Source organism: Cricetulus griseus, chromosome 8 (genome assembly GCF_003668045.3).
Source record: "Cricetulus griseus strain 17A/GY chromosome 8, alternate assembly CriGri-PICRH-1.0, whole genome shotgun sequence".
NCBI classification, from domain to species: Eukaryota; Metazoa; Chordata; class Mammalia; order Rodentia; family Cricetidae; genus Cricetulus; species Cricetulus griseus.
Window position 1 is genome coordinate 93,449,070 of NC_048601.1, and position 14,484 is coordinate 93,463,553.

The 14,484-nt window shown below is 40.6% G+C and overlaps 1 protein-coding gene across 9 annotated transcripts in view; it reads left to right on the forward strand.

The window, feature by feature from the left end:
- Lmbr1 (limb development membrane protein 1) overlaps positions 1-14,484 on the forward strand; it is a 135,048-nt gene that overhangs the window by 51,391 nt on the left and 69,173 nt on the right. Inside the window, exon 1 of one of the 9 annotated variants that reach the window (XM_027428647.2) lies at positions 5,088-5,109. The exons of the other annotated variants lie outside the window; for them this stretch is intronic. The gene's annotated coding sequence lies outside the window, so the exon portion shown is untranslated. Of the gene's footprint in view, positions 1-5,087; positions 5,110-14,484 lie in introns of those variants that run through there. 9 annotated transcript variants of the gene reach the window in all.

The following is a 14,484-nucleotide window of genomic DNA, read 5'->3' on the forward strand; positions in this document are numbered from 1 at the left end:
AGCCCTGGTTTCTTCCCAGAAGTAGTAAGGATAGCACAGGCTGTTTTCAAAACAGAGGAGCCCGCTCTGTTAAGGGCGGCAGTCCAGGCCTCCTGAGCTCCCTGTGTCTGAAGGTGCAGGCAGGAGCTCAGAAGTGAATGTGAGGGAATAACACACAGCATTTAGTCAAACAGTTGTTCACATTTATAAAGACTTTGACCTAAAATTAATTTAGCTCCTAACTAGCCACCCTTCCTAATACCATTGCATGTATGAGGGCACTAATTACATCTTTAGTTATAATGTTTGGTTTTGTTGATGACGTTGTTTTCTTAACACCACTCAGCTCTCAGGCTTTATGGTGCTTCCATTTGCTCTGCTAAGTATTACTTTAAATTTTCTCTGCATCTATAAAAAATGAGGGATTTCTACATTTAAGGGTAGATTATCTTTATTTGCATAATGAGTTTCCAGGCTCAAACCTGGACTCTCCTTACCTACTATGCCCCTGATGTATTTTCCAGTCTTTCTATGAAGCTTGCTGCTCTCACCTGTGTTGGTAACATGCCTAAAATGTGCTGGGAGCCCTGTTATCCTCAGTGCTCTCATGTGTCTAGTACATGAGGCACTAATGACACATCAAGACTGTTGTGTGTGGGAGTTACATTTTACATCCTAGCACAATTCCAGGTTGCATGGCGTTGAGTCAGGGAGAGGCACACACCTGTAAGTACAGCGCTTGGGCAGCAGAAGCAGGAAGATTGCGAGTAGGAGGCTAGCTTGGCATACAAGGTATCAGACCAGGTTTTTAAAAAAAAGTTAGATTGTATTGTATTTGGGCACATCTGTTTGTTTATCTGTCTGGAGTCCTAGGTTGTGTTTTACTTAGAAAAGTGCAGGTTGTAAAAGATGGGTTGTAGTGCTTTCATAGTGAACCAAACCTCAAACTTTATTTTATAGGATGATTAAATTAACTAACGTCTCAATGTCTCATAGTTTAGTCCTCTGTTAAATGAGGAAACGAGCTTTGTTTGAGAAGAAATAAAAAAGCTACCAGCTTCACATATGAAAGTAATATGCTTTTAATTACCACGGTTCCAATTCTTACATTCAGAAAACAAAGTTATAGAAATAATCATTGCTAATTAGAAACTCCACCCCCCAATTTATGTGTGGGGGACTGAAATCTCTCTACTTTTGGGTTAAAATGAGTTTTATTTGAGGGTGAAGTTCGATGTCAGATTCCATGTTGCTGGAGCCATCTTAGTTACAGGCCCAGGACTACCGGGTAATGTTCACCATGCAGCTTAAGGTGTAGATTTTGTGTCGATTTGGCATTTAAGCTCATATTTACTTGCCTATAAAATTATTTTTCAGCATGTTGCTCTGGTAACAATTTGCAGTGTCTCTCTGACTCTACGCAGCTGAAGCTGTCTGGCTGAAATGTGGCGCAGCATATTAACTGACAGCCCGTTTATGTAGTTTGTATACCAGGAATAGCAGTGACAGTGAGACTGTTTGACAGCTTAGTTTAAATGGCGTTCTAGGTTGTGGTGAAGTACTCTAGTCATTGACAGTGACACCACTTCAGACAGACTGCTGCTGTGCACATCTTCAATTAAAGAAAAGAAAATTCTAGTTAGACGGGGGTGATGAATTTTAAACAGCAGACATGTTAAACTACATATGTAAATGTACCTTTTAGTGGGTAAAAATGAGATCAGCAGGCAAAAACTGAAAAAGGAAGGGTACATTTATAACCAAAACATTAAGTTAAATATAGTAAAATGATCACTTTTGTGAAAATAGTTCCTTTTTTTTTTCTCTTGGAATACAGTGTAAGAAGAAATTTTAAATTATTTTGTAACATTAGGTTTAAATACTTATACTTATTTATTCTAACTGGGATTACTTACTGATATTTTTGTTATATAATAATGAGTCTTACATTCTATAAGCAACTGATTTTTATCATAGGTTATGAAAAGCTTACATTTAAAAAAGATTTATTCTATTTTATGCTATTGAGTGTTTTGCTTGCATGTTTGTATGTACATGCACCACATGTGTGCCCAGTGCCCAAGGAAGTGAGAAGAGGGTGTCAGATCCCTTGGCACTGATGTTAATGGGTGATTGTGAGCGACCATATGGGTGCTGGGAACCAAATCAGGGTCCTTTGCAAGAACTGCAATTGCTCCTAACAGTTGAGCCATCTCTGTAGCTCCCAAGACCTACATTTTAAAACTTTTTGAGGGGGGCTGGAGAGATGGCTCAGAGGTTAAGAGCACCGACTGCTCTTCCAGAGGTCCTGAGTTCAATTCCCAGCAACCACATGGTGGCTCAAAACCATCTGTTATTAGATCTGGTGCCCTCTTCTGATGTGCAGATATACACGGAAGCAGAATGTTGTATACATAATAAATAAATAAAATGTTAAAAAAAAAAGAGCTTTGACTTTAAAAAAAAAACAAAAAACTTTCTGATGTATCAGAATAGTTGGCTGAATAATTATTTTATTCGTTTCAAAACACATGTAATTTATGTCATATTTATAGTTACATTTTTTTTGGAGGATCTTTCCTCTATGTTGTCCTGGCTGCCCTGGAACTTGTTCTGTAGACAAGATTGGCCTCAAACTCACAGAGATCTACCTGCCTCTACCTCCGGTGTGCTGGGATTAATGACATGTGCCACCACACCTGACATAAGTTTATTTATTTTTTGTTAGAAAACATTTAGTGAATGACTACTTTATTATGTGTGGTAAGAATGTATTGCATTAGATGCCTATGACACCTTGATTCCAGAGAGGAATTTGGTTCACCTTCCTGATTGCTCACTTGGAGAGTCTAACTACATCTGCTTTTTCTCTGGATCTAGTCTCCTTTCCCATACAAAACGCCTTTAACTTTGTTCTCTTAAACATACGGTTGCTTATATAACTAACTTCCATAAAATTTTTGATGGCCTCTAATAGCTAACAAACTTGTCAAAACTTCCATTGCATGCCTTACATACAGAGTACTCTATAAGCTTGGCTCCGCTTTTAAAAAAGTTTTATTAGATTTATTTATATTTTATTTTATATGTATGAGTGTGTGCCTGATGCCCAAAGAGGACAGAAGAGGGTATTAGATCCTTTTGAAGTAGAGTTACAGGAGATTGTGAGCTGCTATATAGAAACCAGGAACCAAACCCAGGTCTTCAGTAAGGGCAGCAAGTGCTTTTAACTGCTGAGTCACCTTTCCAGCCGCCATCCATCCTGTGCTCTTCTTGCTCAATTTGTCCCCGCCTGGAGCCTGCCTGCTGTTCCTTTTCCCAGCTTGGAGTCTACGTGCATGTGTTGTAGCCTTTGTCTGTAAATGGTCTGTCCCTCTCTGCCTTACCTTCCAACATCCTGTTCTTGACTGGTTCCTCTAGGTTTTCTTAATGTTCTACAGTGGCTTTCTTTCTTGTAACTGTTAGGTTTTCCCACAGTAGGGTTATATTGTGATTGTTTGCTGATGTGCTTTTGACACAAGTACTTGGGATACTGGACAGAGTCCTGGGCAGGAAAATGAGGCATGGAAGCTGAGTACTCTCTTGTCCCCTGAATTTATGAGAGGGCCCAGGAGTGCTCCATACATCCCCATGTGTGGAGCGTCTTTCATGGTTGGTTTAAAGGAAGTTAACTAGCTGATGCCATAATTAAGTATGACTATGTAAAACAATTTAATTCTGTAACAAGCATTGTGTATTAAGTGTGTAGTTCTCAAAGAAGCCCAAAATCGAAACCACACTAACAAACAAAAAAACAAACTCTGGGTCCAAAACCCAGAGAGTAAATGAGCATGTGATCCCACAGCCTCCTGATCAGGGGAAGGAGATGATGGGGACTGTCAGCTCTGATGTGAGTCCATGGTGCGTGGAATGCCTCCTTGTGAGAAGTTCTCAGCTACAGGACAAATTGATTTGTGTATGCCCTGCCTCTGACAGAAGGATATCTCTCCTGGGAGTTTATCTAGCCACTTTTATCTCTCAAGAATTTGGGGTTCAGTATTATTTCTGTGTTATTAGAAAACCCTGTCAAGAAACTAGCATAAATGTTACTGAAAAGTATTAAGTATTACTTTATCACTTAATCAAATGTGTAATACTAACTGAACATACAATATTTTTAAGTGTGTTGGTCAATAGTGGCTTATATAATACATATTTAAGGCAGGTTTTAGAAAGTTTATTTGATACAATTTAAAATTCATACTACATTATCCATTTAACTTAGTCTTCTGCTTATGACATGTGCTGTCTACTGTCCCTTAAATTAATTGTGTAAGAAAACTCAAGACTTGTTAATAAGCAACACATAATCAGCCCAAACAGATTTTTTTCTCTGTTTTTTTTGCATCTTTATTCCTAGCTTCTTTCTTGATAATTTGGTAGTTGATTTAGCTCTTAAGGTGCTATCAACCTTTCAAAGCAGGTATGTATTGTATTTCATTTATACACTTTTTCCATGAGTTTTTTTTTTATAAGAATCTGATATTTGTATTTATTTTAGCTAATTTTATAGAGTGGTTAAAAAAAGCGGTTAAAAAAGTGGTTATAAAAATTTTATAAAGTGGTTAAAATTTTTATCTGTATTGCTATGTAGTTATCCTAGAACAATTTACACAACATTACTTCTACCTATTATTTCTTTTTGTTTGTTTGGTTCCCCCCACCCCCCATGGTTTTTTGTGTTGCTTTGAAGCCTATCCTGGCACTCGCTCTGGAGACCAGGCTGGCCTCAAACTCACAGAGATCTGCCTGCCTCTGCCTCCCGAGTGTTGTGATGAAAGGCGTGCGCCACCAACCCCCAGCCCTATTATTTCTTAATGTTAAATTCTGACTCATAAAAAAAAATTCTGGCTCATGGTTAGACATATTTTTGGACTTTTGAATCATGAGTTTAGAGCACCAGGAATCGTCACTAACTCTTTTTTTTTTTTTTTTTTTTTTTTTTTTAATTTTAGTCTGTGGTTTCCTGGCCCTTCTCCACAAATTTGTTTCCATTTATTTTTTGTCTTTTAGGGGCTCTCCAGGCTGTTGGTAGCGTGTTTGTCTCCAGGCATAGAGAGATGCAGTTCATACCTCTGACTGCTCACACAGGTGCTGAGGCCATTGCTGAGAGAGGCAGACTGATGGGTTATGTGCTGTGTATTTCCTCCCTTTCCATGTGTATGTCTTGCCATCTTCAACCTGCATCTTTGATTCCTTTTTAGATCTTGCTTGGAGTCATAAAATTCCTTGCTAACCTTTGTGTTCTGTCCTTGTTTTTGGCTTGGAAAAGATTCGTGTTCCCTATTTGAAACTGCTCAGATTCCTTCTCCAAAGATGGGCACAGGGTTTTTCCTCCTCTCCCCCCAGCCCTCTTTTTCCCTTCTTTGGTCTCTCATGACCTTACTAATCTCTTTAAGAAAGGTAATTTTAAATCCTCTCAAGGGATTTGACACTGTAGTTCAAGTCCCTCCTTCCTTCCTGAGTGCATTTGGGCTTCAGAATCTTCATGGTTACTTCCCCTGTATTTGGCTTGCTTGGACACTCTCACAGGCATATGGTTTTGGTTAATTCTCCTGTATATATTGACAACTGTCTGTTTTCATTAACACTTTAGACAAAACTTGCTATATAGCCTTGGCTTTTCTCAAATTTGCAATTCTCCTGCTTCAGCCTTCCAAGTGCTAGAATTACAGGCCTCAGCTGACATACCTGACAATATTTAATTTAAATGTTTTATTGAAAGCAGCCTAACACTAAATTGTGTTTCATGTCATTCATTATATTTGTGTTACTCTGCATTAGTAATTAGTGTGAGAATATATTATTAATCTTACCTACTGTAGTAGTTTGAATAAGAATAGCCCCCTGGCTGGGTGTTGGTGGCTCACGCCTTTCATCCCAGCACGAGAGAGGCAGAGGCAGGTGGATCTCTGTAAGTTCGAGGCCAGCCTGGTCTCCAGAGCGAGTGCCAGGACAGGCTCCAAAGCTACACAGAGAAACCCTGTCTCGGGCTCATATATGTGAATGCTTAGTCATCAGGGAGCAGCGCCACTCGATGAGGGTTAGCAGGTGTGACCTTTTTGGAGGAACTGTGTCATTGAGGGTGGGCTTTGAGGTTGCAGAAGACCAAGCCAGGCCCATTGTCCTTCTGTTCCTGCTGCCTGAGTTTCTGTGTATAGAGCTCTCAGCTACTTCTCCAGCATCTGTACCTGCATGCTGCCAAGCTCCCTGCCTTGATGATAATGGATTAAACCTCTGAAGCTGTACTAAATACTTTCTCTTCCAAATGTTGCCTTCGTCATGGTGTCTCTCTCTGCAGTCATAGAACATAGACTGAGATACCCACTTTAATCATTTATTTTGTATACATAAATTTTCTGGTGTCAGATAAAAAAAATTGCTCAAGACTTGGAAATGGACAAGTGAGACATGGGTAAGGACGTGGGTAAGGAGAGTTAACTGAGAATAGTGGCCATGGCCCGTGTGGTGGAGACAAAGTTGATGCCTGCCCTTTATCATGCACAGCCTGGACATTTCATTTTGTTGCCCTCTGGGATTTTTTCCTCTAGCCTCTATCTGTTAGCACATTGTCTGCAGATTTCTGATGAATGTCTGTGTGTAACTGCTCTAAATTTTCCATAGACCTTGTTTTAGAGACAGTTAACTCAGCTGGCTATGTGGCTGAAGGATATGGGGACTGGAGTGGTCAGTGGGTGAGTGTTGACCGGCAAGAGCAGTAACACCCACCAAGGGATCCGGGAGGGGATATGGGTCCTGGTGTTGTGAGAGAGTGGCGACATGGTTCACAAGACCCACTGCCACCAGAGACAGTAGATGATGAAAAGAGTAAATCTGAAAATCAGAGTGTCATCGAGATTTTTTCTTACCTTATCAGCATGCATGTCATTAAGAGAAAAAATAACAAATTCTGTCAAGAATGAGAGGAAAGGGGAACACTCATACACTACTGGTGAGAATATATGTAGACTAGCCACCCTGAAAATTAGTATGGAATTTCCTAAAAAAACTAAAAATGAACTATCAAACTATTATATGATCCAGCCATACTTCTCCAGGGAATCCAAAGGCTGTAGTAAAGTTGACTGGGTTTAGAGTCACCATGGAGACATACCTCTAGGTGTATGTGCCTTTGAGGATGTTTGCAGACAGGGAAGACCTATCTTGAATGTGGATGGCATCATTTCATGGGCTGAATAAAATGGAGAAAACAAGCTGAGCAGCAGCACTCATCTCCATTAGCTGCCTGACTTCAGACATAATGTGACAGCTTCTCCATGCTGCTACTGCCTTACCTTCCCTGCTGTGACTGCTGTGACATCGTGAACTGTGAGCCACAGGAACCTGTTCTCCATTAAGTTGCTTCTTGTCAGGTATTTGATCATGGCAATAAAAAATAACTCAAATAGTCAGCACACCACAGAGATACATGCAGGGCTGTGTTTATTGTGCCAGTGTTCACAATCTTGACTGGTGGCATCAGCCCCGGTATCTGTCAGTGGATGACTGAACAGACACTGACATACACACACACACACACACACACACACACACACACACACACACACACACACACACACACAGTGGAGTTTCATTCAGTCACGAAAAAGATGGAATTAGAGAATCATCACATTGAGGTCAGGCAGATTTAAGATAAATACCACATCTTCCTCTCGTTCGTGTGTGTGTGTGTGTGTGTGTGTGTGTGTGTGTGTGTGTGTGTGTGTGTATGCATGTATTTGTATGTATGTATGTGTGTATGTATGTATGTATTTGTATGTATGTATGTGTGTATGTATGTATGTATGTATTTGTATGTATGTATGTATGTGTGTGTGTGTATGTATGTGTGTGTGTGTGTATGTATGTGTGTGTGTGTATGTATGTATTTGTATGTATGTGTGTATGTATGTATGTATGTATTTGTGTGTATGTATGTGTGTATGTATGTATGTATGTATTTGTATGTATGTATGTGTGTATGTATGTAGTATTTGTGTGTGTGTGTGTGTGTGTGTATGTATGTATGTATGTATGTATGTATGTATGTATGTTGTGAAAGCAGAAGCTTACTGGGTGCTGTCTATCTGGGGTCATGAAGATTAGTGGTAAGGGGTGGGGGAGAAAGACAGGGTATGGGGGTACATGATACTTGAATCTTTAAAGGAAAATGTCTTTGTGAAATACATAACTTCGTACAATGAATATACACCCTGAAAAATGAAAACAAACAGGGTAAGATTCATAAATACAAAGAGAAATGAATAAAAATAAGCATTTGAGAGAAGCTGACTGTGTTTTATGTCACCTTGACATGTAAAAGCAACAGTTCTCAACCTCTGGGTTGCAATCCTTTGGGGGTTAAACTTTTATAGGGGTTGTCTAAGACCATTAGAAAACACAAATATTTGTATTATGATTCATAATAGTAGCAAAATTATAGTTATAAAATAACAAAAATAATTTTATGGTTGGGGGCGTCACCATAACATTAGGAACTTTATTAAAGGGTCACAGCATTAGTTTGAGAACCACTGCATTAGATTCATCCAAATGGAGGGAACCTCAATTGAGAAAATGCCTCCATAAGATCTGGTTTTAGGGCATTTTCTTAATTAGTAATTGATGGGGGAGGGCCCAGCGTATTGTGGGTACTGGCATCCCTGGGCTGGTGGTCCTGGGTTCTATTAGAAAGGCTTAGCAAGCTGTGTTGATCAAGCCAGTAAACAGCACTCCTCCATGACATCTTCATCAGCTTCTGCCTCCGGGTCTGGTCCTGTTTTGAATTCCTGTCCTGACTTCCTTCAATGATGGACTATGGTATGGAAGTGTAAGCCAAATAAATCCTTTCCTCTTCAACTTGCTTTTGGTCATGGTGTTTTATCATAGCAATAGTAACTCTTAGCTAGGACACTGACACTAAGGGGTACCTGTTGGTATGTTACTCAGAGTTAGTAGACAAAGAGGAGATTGATTGTAGGGAGACTTAGTATTTTACTTAGCGTTTGAGATGTTCTGTGATATAAGAACCTCATAAGGATGTCTAATCCTTAGTACTCTATTGATGGAAGTCCTCCTAATTTATGATTATTCTTTAAAATTCTGTCTTGGGGTTCCTCTAGGGAATCCTCATTGGAGAACATTTCTGTAGGGCCTAGTGAGTTTGATGGGGACATACTGTCTTGGCCTTTCATATTGTTTGTGTTTTGTGATGTGACCTGGGTCGGTGGACCTCTTTCATTGGTTGTATGTCTGAAGTGAGGGTCCAGGCTGATGTAGAAGCTGCACAACTGGAGCTAAGCTTGGGAGTAGGGGGATAGCACAGGCAGGGTAGGGTGTGGAGGAACACACCAGGCAAGGCTAGTTTGTGAATAGTACATTTGGAGCTTGACCTTGGAGTGTAGAGATTGGGCAGGCAGGTGATGTTCTAGAGCAACCTATTAGGCAAGGCCTTTTCCTGAGCCACATGTCTGGATCTAGGCCCAAGAAAGGAGAATAGTGCAGGCAGGCTTGGTTCTTGAGGGACTCATCAGGCAAAGCCAGTATGGGAGATAGGTGAATAGAAGTAGACCTGGGAGTTTGGGGATTCCAATCACCTTTTATATGTGAAATTTCTAACAATAATTATTAGCATAGAAATAGAAGAAAGAGTCTTTCTGGGAACCAATAAAGTGTCTTGATGAGATGTAGTATATACTGGGGTACATCTCACACATTTGAATTATATTGAACTTTTGTAATTCAGTACTTTTATTTACTTGTTAACTTCTTAGTTACCTTTTAAGTATTAACTCTTTGAGAATTTCATGCAATATATTCTGATCATATTTACTTCACTCCTCCTTCTAACTCCTCTCAGGACTACCCCTACCTCCCTCACCTACCTGACTTTGTGTCCTATTTTTTTTTCTTTTAATATACCACTGGATGGATATGCTTCCAATATATTCCTGGGCATGGGGGCATCTACTAGAGCATGGTTAACCCACCAGGAGCCATACCCTTAAAAAAAACTGACTCCTCCTCACAAAGAGTCATCAGCTGTAAATAGTCCTTCAGCTAGGGGTGGAGGCTTGTGCAGCTTTCTTCCCTCTATGCTGAAATGGTGGCTTGCTTGATCTTGTGCAGGTAACCTGAGCTACTGTGAGTTCTTGAAGTTAAGTGGCCCTGTCATGTCCAGAAGACAGTATTTCACTCAGGTCTTCCACCACCTCTGGCTCTTTAATCTTCTGCCTCCTCTTCTGGGATGGTCCTTGAGCCTTGTGGTCAAGGGGAGGACAGTGTTAAATGTCCCATTTGTGGCTGAGTACTCTACAGATACTCATTTCTGCACTTTGACCAGGCATGAGCTTCTGTGCTCACCACTGCACAAAGAAACATCTGATGAGGTCTGAGCGCTGCACTAATCTATGAGTGTAGAGCTATGGCTTTAGATAGCTTCTGTGTTTGCTTGTTAAAACAACATAACAGGTTCACTTCTGGGGTCTGTGAGCTCCCCAACCATGGGTTGTTGGTAAGATCTGAAGTGTTACACATGTGCTCCCTCCTGTGAAGGGAGCTTTACATCCAATCAGAAAACAGTGGTTTACCCACACCGTGCCATGCTGGTCTTTATTGTAGTTCACAGGGTTCACAGCAAGGTAAGGCTGCTGTTGACTTTTGCCTCCTAGCAGCCATCATAGCACCTTCCAAGACTATGAAAGCTAGCCAGCAGGGAGGAAGCTCTAGTTAGCACCAGCTTGGTACTAACTTGGTACTTTCTCCGTCATGTAATGAGTGTGTGTGGTGCATTTAGTAATAGGGGCTTATTGTCAAATTTTGGGAAACAACCAAGAGCAGTGGCAATAACCTATATTGTTTTGGAGGTCTCCAGGATCTCTGACCAACAACCAAAGGGAAATATTCCACACCTGGTACTGGACTTTTTATTTGGCAACCTATGGCTTTCTGGGAGAAGCATAATCCCTTATATTGGATAACTCTAATTAAACTCAGAAATATATATGAAGGTTATAATATGGTAGGTTTCATATTGATTTTTCAAACATCTCTAGTTATCCCTCCCACACCCCATTCTTTGCCATACCCATTGTCTTAGTTAGGTTTCTATTGCTGTGAAGAAACACTATGACCATGGTAACTCTTATAAAGGAAAACATTCAATTGAGGTGGCAGCTTACAGTTCAGAGGTTCAGTCCTTCATTGTCATGGCGGGGAGCATGGTGGTGTACAGGCAGGCATGTTACTGGCTACATCTTGATCAGAAGGCAACAGGAAGTGGACTGTGAACGCTGAGCAAAGCTTAAGCAAAAAGAGACCTCAAAGTTTGCCTTTACAGTGACACATTTCCTTCAACAAGGTACTTCAGCTACTTCAACAAAGCCAAACCTCCCAATAGTGCCTGCCACTCCCTGTGGGGGCCACTTTGTTTCAACCACCACACCCTTCTATCCTTCGCCTTCCTTCAATCTTTCTCTTCATTTCTTCTTTCCCCTTCATATCGTGTATGTTCTATGATCCCTACCCCCTTTAAGAACTTTCTTTCTACTTCCACCAGTGGTCCCTTTCTAGCTTCCTGGATTCTACATATACTCCTGATTAAACACAAAAATTTAATGATTCTAAACCTAAGATTTACATAGGAGAGATAATGTGATATTTGTCTTTCTGGATCTGAGTTACTTCACTCAGTATATTTTCTGGCTCTAACTATTTAAATGAAATTTTCATTTTTCTTTGTAGCTGAATAAAATTCCATTGTATATAGGTACCATATTTCATTATATATTTAACAATTGATGGGCATTTAGATAGTTTTCCATGTCCTATATTGTCAGTGGAGTAGCTATGAACTTGGCTGAATATGTGTGTCTGTAGTAGGAAGTAAGAGTGTTTTGAGTATATACCTGTCTTAGTTTATGTTCTATTACTGTGAGGAAGCACCATGACCAAGGTGGATTTGCCTACAGTTTCAGAGAGTTAGTTCACGACTGTCATGGTGGGGAAGTGGTCAGGCAGCTGGCATGGCCCTGAAGTGGCAACTGAGAGCACATTTCTGATCCTCAAGTTGCAGTGGGGGTTGGGGGATAAGGTGGGGAGGGGAGAGGGAGTTAAAAGAGACTCACTGATCGAGACTGGGCCTAGAGTGGGCTTTTCAAACTTTATAACCCACTCCCAGTGATTCACCTCCTCAAGCAAGGCCACACCTCTAATCCTTCCCAAACAGTTGCTTAACTAATGGGACCAATAAACTTTAAGAGGCCATTCTCATTCAAACCACCACAATGTCCATGAATGATACACTTGGACCATATGGTACATCTATTTCCAGGTTTTTGAGGAACTTCCACACTGATTTCCATAGAGGCTGTACCTGTTTGCATTCGTAAGAACAGTGCCTGAGGAGTCCCTGTTCCCCACGTCCTCACCAGAATTTGACTTTCATTTTCTCTTTTCTTTTCTTTTCTTTTCTTTTCTTTTCTTTTCTTTTCTTTTCTTTTCTTTTCTTTTCTTTTCTTTCTTTGTTTATCTGTGTAACAGTCCTAGCTGTCCTGGAACTTACTTTGTAGATCAGGCTGGCCTCAAACTCACAGAGATTGGCCTGCCTCTGCCTTCCAAGTACTGGGATTAAAGACATGCACCAACACTGCCAGGCTAAACTTTCATTTTCTTAATCTTAGCCATTCTGACTGGTATAAGATAAAATTTCAAAGTAGTTTTAATTTACATTTCTCTTATGGGTAAGGATGGTGAACACTTTTAAAAATATTTCTTAGCTCCATGTTTTTCTTCTGAAAACTCTTTCCATTCAATAGCACCCTTTTAAAATGGGTTGTTTTCTTGTTGTTTAGGGTTTATTATTTATTTAGTTCTTGCACATTCTTAACAGTAGTCCTCTGTCAGATGTGCAGATAACAAAGGCTTTTTCTGATTCCTTAGGCTACCTCTTTAACTAATGTCTCCTGTGCAGTAAGAAGCTTTTAATTTCACTAAATGCTATCGTTAATTGTTCTTATTTCCTGGGTGACTGGAGTACTATTTACAAAGTCCTTATATAAACCTGTATCCTGATGTGTACTCCGTGTTCTTATAGAGCTTCAGGTCTAACATTTGATCCACTTGGAGTCAATTTTCATGCCAGACGAGAAAGAAGGCTCTGGTTTCATTCTTTTTGTGTGTAGATACCAGTTTCTCCAACACCATTTGTTAAAGACACAGTCTTTTCTTCACTGTATGTTTTTAGTATCTTTGTCAAAAGTCAGGTGCCTGTAGGTACATGGTCTTATATCAGGGTTTTCAGTTCTATTCCATTGATCAATGTTTCTGTTTTTGTGCCAATGCCAGGCAATTTTTACTATGGTGTCTCTACAGTTTAACTGTGTGATATGCCTTAGTGCCCGAGCTGTTTAGTCTTTGTAACATTCTTGTGTTCTCAGGCCTGATGCTTGCTCATGTGTCTCTATATCTTAGACATATTTTTTCCTTGATGTATTTGTAGGTCTGTAATAGAAAAGGCTTGCTGCGGACTTTCCTAATGGGTGTGCTTTCCTAATGGGTGAAGACATGCAGAGGGGCAGTATGATTGGTGCCAAAGCTCAGGATGTGTGTTTGGGGCTAGAGGAGTTGGCAGAAGAGGTTATGACATTGAAATTTCCAGTGTTGACATAAACAACAAAGTAGATAATAATCTTTAGAATGGGCAGGCAAGGCTAACCCATCAGTGGGGAATATTTAAGTCAGTCTGGTGGAAGTCAAGGACAAGGGCATCACATAGTACTGATGCAGGGTTACCATATGATACACTGGGTCTCCTTAGAGTCTAGGTGAGGATGGCATCCTGGAAGGATTGGAAGGGGGAGGGAATGGAGGTTGTCTGTTAAGATTTGAGACATTTGGTCATAAGGTTCTTCATATTTTATTAAGAGTGATGAGCTAAGGAGTCAAGATCAGGCTGGGGAAACCCACAGAAACAGCTGACCTGAACAAGGGGGAGCTCATGGACCCCAGACTGATAGCTGCGAAACCAGCATAGGATAGAACCAGGCCCCATGAATATGGGTGTCAGCTAGGAGATCTGGGCAGGCTATGGGGCCTTTAGTAGTGGAACAGTATTTATCCCTAGTGTACGAATGGACACTGGGAGCCCATTCCACATAGAGGGATACTCTTTCAGCCTAGACACATGGGGGAGGGTATAGGCCCTGCCCCAAATGATGTGACAGACTTTGATGATCCCCCTGTTGAAGGCCTCACCCTTTCTACGGAACAGAAGAGGGATGGGATGGGGGTCAGTGTGGGGCAGGGGAGGAGGGGAAGGAGAGGGAACTGGGATTGACATGTAAACCAAGCTTGTTTCAAATTCAAAAAAAAAAAAAAAAACATAAAATATACCTTGGCTCAGTGGTAAGTGATTGCCCAGTATGTGGGAGGCCTTGAGCATGAAGCCCTTGGTTCAACCTTTTAGTT